The sequence below is a fragment of the Aegilops tauschii genome, chromosome 6, assembly GCF_002575655.3.
Source record: "Aegilops tauschii subsp. strangulata cultivar AL8/78 chromosome 6, Aet v6.0, whole genome shotgun sequence".
NCBI lineage: Eukaryota > Viridiplantae > Streptophyta > Magnoliopsida > Poales > Poaceae > Aegilops > Aegilops tauschii.
The window spans coordinates 9,032,868-9,045,511 of NC_053040.3; positions in this window are offsets into that span (position 1 = coordinate 9,032,868).

The window sequence follows — 12,644 nt, forward strand, 5'->3', positions numbered from 1 at the left end:
GAATGTCATAAATACTTCTCGTACTGCTCCATGGTATGCTGATTATGCTAATTATATTGTTGCTAAATTTATACCACCTAGTTTCACATACCAGCAAAAGAAAAAGTTTTTCTATGATTTGAGACATTACTTTTGGGATGACCCACATCTTTATAAAGAAGGAGTAGATGGTGTTATTAGACGTTGTGTACCTGAGCATGAACAGGAACAGATCCTACGCAAGTGTCACTCCGAAGCTTATGGAGGACACCACGCTGGAGATAGAACTGCACATAAGGTATTGCAATCCGGTTTTTATTGGCCTACTCTCTTCAAGGATGCCCGTAAGTTTGTCTTATCTTGTGATGAATGTCAAAGAATTGGTAATATTAGTATACGTCAATAAATGCCTATGAACTATTCACTTGTTATTGAACCATTTGATGTTTGGGGCTTTGATTATATGGGACCTTTTCCTGCCTCTAATGGATACACACATATTTTAGTTGCTGTTGATTACGTTACTAAGTGGGTAGAAGCTATTCCAACTAGTAGTGCTGATCATAACACTTCTATTAAAATGCTTAAAGAAGTTATTTTTCCGAGGTTTGGAGTCCCTAGATATTTAATGACTGATGGTGGTTCACATTTTATTCATGGTGCTTTCCGTAAAATGCTTGCTAAGTATGATGTTAATCATAGAATTGCATCTCCTTATCACCCACAGTCTAGTGGTCAAGTGGAATTGAGTAATAGGGAGCTCAAATTAATTCTGCAAAAGACTGTCAATAGATCTAGAAAGAATTGGTCCAAGAAACTTGATGATGCATTATGGGCCTATAGAACTACATATAAAAATCCTATGGGTATGTCTCCGTATAAAATGGTTTATGGAAAAGCATGTCACTTACCTCTCGAACTGGAACATAAGGCATATTGGGCTATTAAAGAGCTCAACTGTGATTTCAAACTTGCCGGTGAGAAGAGGTTATTTGATATTAGCTCACTTGATGAATGGAGAACCCAAGCTTATGAAAATGCCAAGTTGTTTAAACAAAAAGTTAAAAGATGGCATGACAAAAGGATACAAAAGCGTGAGTTTAATGTAGGTGATTATGTATTGCTATACAACTCTCGTTTAAGATTTTTTGCAGGAAAACTTCTCTCTAAATGGGAAGGCCCTTACATTATCGAGGAGGTCTATCGTTCCGGTGCCATAAAAATCAACAACTTCGAAGGTACAAATCCGAAGGTGGTGAACGTCAAAGAATTAAACATTATATCTCAGGTAATCCCATAAATGTTGAAACCAATGTTATTGAAACCGTAACGCCGGAGGAATACATAAGGGACACTTTTCGGAACATTTCAGACTCTGAAAAGGAATAGGTATGTGGTACGGTAAGTAAACCGACTCCAAAACAGTTTTTAAGGCAATATTTCTCCGTTTTGGAATATTTAGAAAAATAGAAAAAATAAGAGGCAGTCCGGGAAGGACACGAGGCCTCCACGAGGGTGGAGGGCGCGCCCCCCTACCTCGTGGGCACCTCGTGTGCTCTCCGGACTCTGATTTCTTGCACGATACGTATTTTGGTCGGTAAAAATTCATTATATGTTCTCCCGAAGGTTTTGACTCCCGTATCACGCAAATATCCTCTGTTCTTGTTTCGAGCTATTTTTCTGACAGATCTAGATTATCATGATGTCTCCAAGTGCCCCCAAGGACAAGTTCTTCGAGAAGGTCATCAACCCTTACCTCGCGGAGGTGCTGCGACACCCTCAAACCATTGAGATGCGTGATGGGTTGCTGCACATCCGCGATGTTGAGGGGCCGAAGGGGACCGGAAGCGTGGAGGCAAGGCTCGAAGCAATGGAGCAACAAGTTTTCAAGTGCTAGGGGATGGTGGAACATGGACTCAACTCCAACCACATGATGATCGCGGAGTTCACCAACAACCACAAGCTGGATGCTGACAACATCGGAGAGACCATCTTCAAGCTTCACGAGAAGATCGAGCACCTTCAAGCCCAAATCTATGACCTGCAAAACCAAAACTGTGAGTATGAATATAGATCCAAAAGGATGAGTTTGGCTGCAGATTTGAGGATCCCGGAGAGTCGATCATCTTTCTATGATGGTGAGCCTATGCCTTGGAAGATGGACGATAAGCCCGCATCATCAACACCGCCACCTTCTTCATCAGCAAAGGAGATATAATCACATGGGTATGGGCACTCCCCTTGGCAACTACCAAGCTTGGGGGAGGTGCCCCGGTATCGTATCACCATCACACTCCTATCTTTACCGTTTTTCTTAGTTCGATCCTATTAGTAGTATCTTGATCTAGTAGAATAGAGTTTATGGCATGATCTAGTTATGAGTTTTGCTTTATGATCTCTCTATGTAATCGAGTCCGTGAGCTATATAATAAAGATTAGTGTTGAGTCAAGGGCTTGATTATTTTGCCATGATCTTGAGTGAATAAGAGAAAAGAATAAAAAGAAACAAAAAGTTCATAGTGATCTTATTGAGAGTAATGACTCCACATAGAAAGAGTATGATGATTAAAAGTTGTTGGGAGTTGGCAAACATAGCTTTGGTCATCGTTGCAATTAATAGGAGGTAATAAAGAAAGAGAGGTTTCACATATAAATATACTATCTTGACATCTTTTATGATTGGGAGCACTCATTAAAATATGACATGCTAAAGAGTTGATGTTGGACAAGGAAGACAACGTAATGGGTTATGTTTTCTTATATCTGAGATAAAGTATATTGTCATGGATCATCCAACATGTTGAGCTTGTCTTTCCCCCTCATGCTAGCCAAATTCTTTGCACCAAGTGGAGATACTACTTGTGCTTCCAAAAAACCCTTAAACCAGTTTTGCCATGAGGAGTCCACCATATCTACCTATGGATTGAGTAAGATCCTTCAAGTAAGTTGTCATCGATGCAAGCAATAAAAATTGCTCTCTAATTATGTATGATTGATTGGTGTGGATGAAATAAGCTTTATACGATCTTGTGATGTGGAAGAAATAAAAGCGACGGACTGCATAATAAAGGTTCATATCGCAAGTGGCAATATAAAGTGACGTTCTTTCGCATTAAGATTCTGTGCATCCAACCCTGAAAGTGCATGGCAACCTCTGCTTCCCTCTGCGAAGGGCCTATCTGTTACTATTATCTTCTACCTTATGCAAGAGTCATGGTGATCTTCACCTTTCCTTTTTACATTTTATCCTTTGGCAAGCACAGGGTGTTGGAAAGATCCTGATAGATATATCTAATTGGATGTAAGTCAGCATGAGTTATTATTGTTGACATTACCCTTGAGGTAGAAGGTTGGGAGGCGAAACTATAAGCTCCTATCTTTCTCTGTGTCCGATTAAAACTCCATAACCTCAAGTATTGCGTGAGTGTTAGCAATTATGAAAGACTAAATGATAGTTGAGTATGTGGACTTGCTAGAAAGCTCTGACATAGACTCTTTCTGATGTTATGATAAATTGCAATTGCTTCAATGACTGAGATTATAGTTTGTTAGTTCACAATAAAGTTTCTGATTCGTACATTTGCATTGTGAATAGGTTATTACTTGAGCGTAAGAAATCATATGACAATATCCATCTATGTTGCTGTTATGAGAATAATCATGATGCCCTCATGTCCGTATTTTATTTTCTCGACACCTCTACCTCTAAACATGTGGACATATTTATCGTTATCGGCTTCCGCTTGAGGACAAGTGAGGTCTAAGCTTGGGGGAGTTGATACGTCCATCTTGCATCATGCTTTTATATCGATATTTATTGCATTATGGGCTGTTAATACACGTTATGTCACAATACTTATGCCTATTCTCTCTTATTTTACAAGGTTTACATAAGGAGGGAGAATGTCGGCAGTTGGAATTCTGGGCTGGAAAAGGAGCAAATATTAGAGACCTATTCTGCACAGCTCCAAAAGTCCTGAAACTCCACGAATGTCATTTTTGGAAATAATAAAAATACTGAGCGGAAGAAATACGTCAGGGGGGCCACCACCTATCCACGAGGGTGGGGGCGCGCCCTACCCCCCAGGGCGTGCCCCCTGCCTCGTGGGCGCCCTGTTGGCTCTCCGGTGGCCATCTTCTTCTATATGAAGTCTTTCGTCCAGGGAAAAATAATAAGCAACCTTTCGGGACGAGACTCCGCCGCCACGAGGCGGAACCTTGGCGGAACAAATCTAGGGCTCCGGCAGAGCTTTTCTGCCGGGGACACTTCCCTCCGGGAGGGGGAAATCATCGCCATCGTCATCACCAACGCTCCTCTCATCGGGAGAGGGCAATCTCCATCAACATCTTCACCAACACCATCTCCTCTCAAAACCCTAGTTCATCTCTTGTATCCGATTCTTGTCTCCAGGTCCGGGATTGGTACTAGTAGGTTGCTAGTAGTGTTGATTACTCCTTGTAGTTGATGTAGTTGGTTTATTTGGTGGAAGATCATATGTTCAGATCCTTTATGCATATTAATACCCCTCTGATTATGAACACGAATATGCTTTGTGAGTAGTTATGTTTGTTCCTGAGGACATGGGAGAAGTCTTGCTATTAGTAGTCATGTGAATTTGGTATTCGTTCGATATTTTGATGAGATGTATGTTGTCTAGCCTCTAGTGGTGTTATGTGAATGTCGACTACATAACACTTCACCATTATTTGGGCCTAGAGGAAGGCATTGGGAAGTAATAAGTAGATGATGGGTTGCTAGAGTGACAGAAGCTTAAACCCTAGTTTATGCATTGCTTCGTAAGGGGCTGATTTGGATCCATATTTTTCATGCTATGGTTAGGTTTACCTTAATACTTTTGTTGTATTTGCGGATGCTTGCAATAGAGGTTAATCATAAGTGGGATGCTTGTTCAAGTAAGAACAACACCCAAGCACCAGTCCACCCACATATCAAATTATCAAAGTACCGAACGCGAATCATATGAACGTGATGAAAACTAGCTTGACGATAATTCCCATGTGTCCTCGGGAGCGCTTTTCTCTATATAAGAGTTTGTCCAGACTTCTCCTTTGCTACAAAAAGGATTGGGCCACCTTGCTGCACTTTATTTACTTTTGTTACTTGTTGCTCGTTACAAATTATCCTATCACAAGACTATCTGTTACCACTTATTTCAGTACTTGCAGAGAATACCTTGCTGAAAACCGCTTATCATTTCCTTCTGCTCCACGTTGGGTTCGACACTCTTACTTATCGAAAGGACTACGATAGATCCCCTATACTTGTGGGTCATCAGGAGGCACGAGGTAGGGGGGCGCGCCCTCCACCCTCGTGGGCCCCTCGTGGCTCCCCTGACGTATTTCTTCCGCCTATATATATCCATATACCCTAAAACGATCGGGGAACAGAAGAGATCGGGAGTTCCGCCGCCGCAAGCCTCTGTAGCCACCAAAAACCAATCAGGACCCTGTTCCGGCACCCTGCCGGAGGGGGGAACCCTCACCGGTGGCCATCTTCATCATCCCGGCGCTCTCCATGACGAGGAGGGAGTAGTTCACCCTCGGGGATGAGGGTATGTACCAGTAGCTATGTGTTTGATCTCTCTCTCTCTCTCTCTCTCTCATGTTCTTGAGGTGATACGATCTTGATGTATCGCGAGCTTTGCTATTGTAGTTGGATCTTATGATGTTTCTCCCCCTCTACTCTCTTGTAATGGATTAAGTTTTCCCTTTGAAGTTATCTTATCGGATTGAGTCTTTATTGATTTGAGAACACTTTATGTATGTCTTGCGTGGGAAAACCGTGGTGACAATGGGTTATTCTATTGATTCACTCGATGTATGTTTTGGTGATCAACTTGCGGGTTCCGCCCATGAACCTATGCATAGGGGTTGGCACACGTTTTCGTCTTGACTCTCCGGTAGAAACTTTGGGGCACTCTTTGAAGTACTTTGTGTTGGTTTGAATAGATGAATCTGAGATTGTGTGATGCATATCGCATAATCATGCCCACGGATACTTGAGGTGACATTGGAGTACCTAGGTGACATTAGGGTTTTGGTTGATATGTGTCTTAAGGTGTTATTCTAGTACGAACTCTTGAATAGATCGATCCGAAAGAATAACTTTGAGGTGGTTTCGTACCCTACAATAATCTCTTCGTTTGTTCTCCGCTATTAGTGACTTTGGAGTGACTCTTTGTTGCATGTTGAGGGATTGTTATATGATCTAATTATGTTATTATTGTTGAGAGAACTTGCACTAGTGAAAGTATGAACCCTAGGCCTTGTTTCCTAGCATTGCAATACCGTTTGTGCTCACTTTTATCATTAGTTACCTTGCTGTTTTTATATTTTCAGATTACAAAAACCTATATCTACCATCCATATTGCACTTGTATCACCATCTCTTCACCGAACTAGTGCACCTATACAATTTACCATTGTATTGGGTGTGTTGGGGACACAAGAGACTCTTTGTTATTTGGTTACAGGGTTGTTTGAGAGAGACCATCTTCATCCTACGCCTCCCACGGATTGATAAACCTTAGGTCATCCACTTGAGGGAAATTTGCTACTGTCCTACAAACCTCTGCACTTGGAGGCCCAACAACGTCTACAAGAAGAAGGTTGCGTAGTAGACATCAAGCTCTTTTCTGGCGTCGTTGCCGGGGAGGTGAGTGCTTGAAGGTATATCTTTAGATCTTGCAATCGAATATTTTTGTTTCGTGTTTTATAACTAGTTTAGTTTATAAAAGAAAACTAAAAAAATGGAATTAAGGGTGCCTCATATGCTTCATCTTTTTAATGTCTTTCGTGAAAATGATGGGAAGGAAAATTGTGCTCAAGTACTAGAAGAGGAATTACATAGAATGCTTGGCATAAAATATGTGAATTATGAGCATGATTGCAATGTTGTTAGTATGAATTCTTTGAATACCCATGATGCTAATGATATGCAAAGCCACAAGCTTGGGGAAGCTATGTTCGATGAAGATGATATTTTTTGTCCCTCAAGCTTTGATGAGCAAATTTACTATGACGAAAGCATGCCTCCTATCTATGATGATTATTATGATGACACGTATGCTATAAAGAATAATGATAACCATGAAACTTGTCATCTTAATCTTAATTTTCAATCACATGATAGTTATTTTGTTGAGTTTGCTCCCACTATTGTTGATGAGAATAAATTTGCTTTATGTGGAGAGTAATAAAATTTCTATGCAAGTAGATCATGAAAAGATTGCTTTAGGTGCTAGTTATATTGTTGAATTCATTCATGATGCTACTGAAAATTATCATGAGGGAGGAATATATGCTTGTACGAATTGCAATAATATCAAGTTTCCTCTCTATGTGCTTAAAATTTTGAAGTTATGCTTGTTTTGCCTTCCTATGCAAGTTGATTCTTGTTCCCATAAGTTGTTTGCTCACAAAATCCCTATGCATAGGAAGTGGGTTAGACTTAAATTTGCTAGTCATATTCTTCATGATGCTCTCTTTATGTTTCAATTCTTATCTTTTATGCGAGCATCATTGAAATCATCATGCCTAGCTAGGGGCGTTAAACGATAGCGCTTGTTGGGAGGCAACCCAATTTTGTTTTAGTTTCTTTGCTTTTTGGTTCTGTTTAGTAATAAATATTCCATCTAGCTTCTGTTTAGATGTGGTTTTGTGTTTTAATTAGTATTTGTGCCAAGTAAGACTTATAGGATCTTCTTGGATGATAGTTATTTGATCTTGCTGAAAATTCCAGAAACTTTCTGTTCACGAAAACAATTGTTAAAAATCACCAGAACGTGATAAAATACTGATTCCAATTACAGCATATCAATAAACAAATTATCTAGGTCTTCCTATTTTGGTAGAATTTTTGGAGTTCAGAAGTTTGTGTTAGTTACAGATTACTACAGACTGTTCTGTTTTTGACAGATTCTGTTTTCTATGTGTTGTTTGCTTATTTTGATGAATCTATGGCTAGTAAAATAGTTTATAAACCATAGAGAAGTTGGAATACAGTAGATTTAGCACCAATACAAATAAAGAATGATTTCATTACAGTACCTTGAAGTGGTGTTTTGTTTTCTTTCGCTAACGGAGCTTACGAGTTTTCTGTTGAGATTTGTGTTGTGAAGTTTTCAAGTTTTGGGTGAAGATTCGATGGACTATGGAATAAGGAGTGGCAAGAGCCTAAGATTGGGGATTCCCAAGGCACCCCAAGGTAATATTCAAGGACAACCAAGAGCCTAAGCTTGGGGATGCCCCGGATGGCATCCCCTCTTTCGTCTTCGTTCATCGGTAACTTTACTAGGAGCTATATTTTTATTCACCACATGATATGTTGTTTTGCTTGGAGCGTCATTTTATTTTCTTTAGCTTTGCTTGCTGTTTGAATAAAATACCAAGATCTGAAATTCTTAAATGAGAGAGAGTCTTCACATAGCTACATAAATATTTAACTACTCATTGATCTTCACTTATATCTTTTTGGAGTAGTTTGTCATTTACTCGTGTGCTTCACTTATATCCTATGAGTAAATGGTTGAATGATTTGAATGTCATAAATCTTAAATTATATATGTTTCTTATGCCTTTCCCATGAGGAGTAATGCCTTCACATATAAGAAGTAGAGGTGGTAAATTTATTGAAGGTTAGCAAACATTGTATTGGTCACTTGAACAATTCATGAAAGAATATTGAAGGAAGAGAGATTTCACATATAAATATACTATCTTGGACATCTTCTATGATTGTGAGCCCCATTAATTATTTTAAACCTGAGCAAATTAGTTGAAGTTGGACAAGGAAGACAACATAATGAGTTATGCTTGGGTATAAATCTATAGAAGTTATATTGTTATGGATCCTCTAACATGTGGTGCTTGCTATTTAGAATCCTTTGCTAGCCAAAATATCTGTACTAAGAGGGAATACTGCTTGTGCATCCAAATTCCTTGAACCAACTTTATTCCATGAGTTTCCACCATATCTACCTATATGCGGTATTTACCTGCCGTTCCAAGTAAATTTGCATGTGCCAAACTCTAAACCTTCAAATAATAATCTGTTTTGTATGCCCGAATCGCTCATGTAGCGACTACGGGTTAGCAGTATCTTCCATGCTAGGTGGGTTATTCTCACGATGAGTGGACTCCGCTCATCATTCACGAGAAAATGGCTGGTAACTGGGATGCCCAGTCCCATGATCAAAAGATCGAAATCAAATAAAAAATAATTGCAAACAAAACTCCCTAAGGTTTGATGTTAGTTGGAGGCACCAGTTGTTTCGGGCAAGCCATGGATTGATGATTGTTGGTGGAGGGGGAGTAAAAATCTTTACCTTTCTGTTTGGGAACTGCCTATAATGTATCTAGTATGGAAGATATTGGGAACTCTTGGTCGTTATGTTGACAATGAAAGCATACCTCTCAAAAATATTTTCATCTCTGTTTTTGCTTCGAGCTCTGGCACCTCTGCAAATCCCTGCTTCCCTCTGCGAAGGGCCTATCTTTTACTTTTATGCAAGAGTCAATAGTATTCCTTCTCATTCCAACCTACTCTTTAGTTGGCAAGCATCATGTGATGGAAAGATCTAGGCATATATGGCCATTCAAATATATTTGAGCATGAATTATTACTGTTGACATTACCCTTGAGGTAAAAGGTTGGGAGGCGAAACATTAAGCCCCTATCTTTCTCTGTGTTCGATGGATGCTATTTGTTCTAAAAATATGCTTTGAGTGGTAGCAATCATGGAAGACTAAATGATAGTTGAGTATGTGAAGTTTGCTGAATCAAAGCTCTGACATAGACTCTTCCTGAAAATAAGATGAATTGTAATTGTTTGATGACTAATAACATGGTTTGTTAGTTTTCAAGAAAGTTTATGTTCTATACTTTAACATGTGAATAGTTTGTTACTTGATCATTAAAATTTTTATGAGATGAGCTACTGTTATGACATATAATGATGCTAGAAAAGCTGATTGAAATTATCATTGATCAAACTTGTGCACCTGCTAGCATTCACACTTCATAAATTCTTTCTTTTATCATTTACCTACTCGAGGACGAGCAGGAATTAAGCTTGGGGATGCTGATACGTCTCCAACGTACCTATAATTTATGAAGTATTCATGCTATTATATTATCGATCTTGGATGTTTATTGGGCTTTACTATGCACTTTTATATTATTTTTGGGACTAACCTATTAACCCAGAGCGCAGTGCCAGTTTCTGTTTTTTCCCTTGTTTCAGTGTTTCGAAGAAAAGGAATATCAAACGGAGTCGAAACGGAATGAAACCTTCTGGAGAAGTTATTTTTGGAAAGAAAGCAACCCGATAGACTTGGAGTGCACGTCAGGAAAGAAACGAGGGAGGCATGAGGTAGGGGGCGCGCCCTCCACCCTCGTGAGCCGACTAGTAGAAAAAGGGGCTTTTACTGTTGGAAATATGCCCTAGAGGCCATAATAAAATGGTTATTATTATATTTCCTTATTCATGATAATTGTCTATTGTTCATGCTATAATTGTGTTATCCGGAAATCGTAATACATTGTGAATACATAGACCACAACATGTCCCTAGTGAGCCTCTAGTTGACTAGCTCGTTGATCAACAGATAGTCATGGTTTCCTGACTATGGACATTGGATGTCATTGATAACGGGATCACATCATTAGGAGAATGATGTGATGGACAAGAAACAATCCTAAGCATAGCACAAGATCGTGTAGTTCGTTTGCTAGAGGTTTTCCAAATGTCAAGTATCATTTCCTTAGACCATGAGATTGTGCAACTCCCGGATACCATATGAGTGCTTTGGGTGTGCCAAACGTCACAACGTAACTGGGTGGCTATAAAGGTGCACTACAGGTATCTCCGAAAGTGTCTGTTGGGTTGGCACGAATCGAGACTGGGATTTGTCACTCCGTATGACGGAGAGGTATCTCTGGGCCCACTCGGTAATGCATCATCATAATGAGCTCAATGTGACCAAGTGTTTGGTCACGGGATCATGCATTACGGTACGAGTAAAGTGACTTGCCGGTAACAAGATTGAACAAGGTATTGGGATACCGACGATCGAATCTCGGGCAAGTAACGTACCGATTGACAAAGGGAATTGTATACGGGATTGATTGAATCCTCGACATCGTGGTTCATCCGATGAGATCATCGTGGAACATGTGGGAGCCAACATGGGTATCCAGATCCCGCTGTTGGTTATTGACCGGCGAGTCATCTCGGTCATGTCTGCATGTCTCCCGAACCCGTAGGGTGTACACACTTAAGGTTCGGTGAAGCTAGAGTTGTGGAGATATTAGTATGCGGTTAACCGAAAGTTGTTCGGAGTCCCGTATGGGATCCCGGATGTCACGAGGAGTTCTGGAATGGTCCGGAGGTAAAGATTTATATATGGGAAGTCCTATTTTGGCCACCGGAAAATGTTCGGGATTTTTCGGTATTGTACCGGGAAGGTTCTAGAAGGTTCCGAAGTGGGGCCCACCTGCATGGGGGGACCCACATGAACGTGGGTAGTGGGGGCAAGTCCCCATACCCCTGGTCAAGGCGCACCAAGATCCCACCTTAGAAGGAATAAGATCATATCCCGAAGGGATAAGATCAAGATCCCTAAAACAGGGGGATAACAATCGGTGGGGAAGGGAAATGATGGGATTTCTTTCCCCCACCTTTGCCAACGCCCCAATGGACTTGGAGGGCAAGAAACCAGCCCCCTCCACCCCTATATATAGTGGGGAGGCGCATGGGAGCAGCACCCCAAGACCCTGGCGCCTCCCTCTCCCTCCCGTGACACCTCTCCCTCTCGCTGAGCTTGGCGAAGCCCTGCCGAGATCCCCGTTGCTTCCACCACCACGCCGTCGTGCTGCTGGATCTCCATCAACCCCTCCCTCCCCTTGCTGGATCAAGAAGGAGGAGACGTCTTCCCAACCGTACGTGTGTTGAACGCGGAGGTGCCGTCCGTTCGGCGCTCGGTCATCGGTGATTTGGATCACGACGAGTACGACTCCATCAACCCCGTTCACTTGAACGCTTCCGCTCGCGATCTACAAGGGAATGTAGATGCACTCTTTTCCCTCTCGTTGCTAGAAGACCCCATAGATTGTTCTTGGTGATGCGTAGAATTTTTTTTAATTTCTGCAACGATCTCCAATAGTGGCATCATGAGCTAGGTCTATGCGTAGTTTCTATGCACGAGTAGAACACAAAGCAGTTGTGGGCGTCGATATTGTCAATTTACTTGCCGTTACTAGTCTTATCTTGATTCGGCGGCATCGTGGGATGAAGCGGCCCGGACCGACCTTACACGTACGCTTACGTGAGACAGGTTCCACCGACTGACATGCATTAGTTGCATAAGGTGGCTAGCGGGTGTCTGTCTCTCCCACTTTAGTCGGATCGGATTCGATGAAAGGGTCCTTATGAAGGGTAAATAGAAGTTGGCATATCACGTTGTGGTTTTATGTAGGTAAGAAACGTTCTTGCTAGAAACCTATAGAAGCCACGTAAAAACATGCAACAACAATTAGAGGACGTCTAACTTGTTTTTGCAGCATATATATGCCTTGTGATGTGATATGGCCAAAAGGATGTGATGAATGAAATATATGTGATGTATGAGATTGATCATGTTCT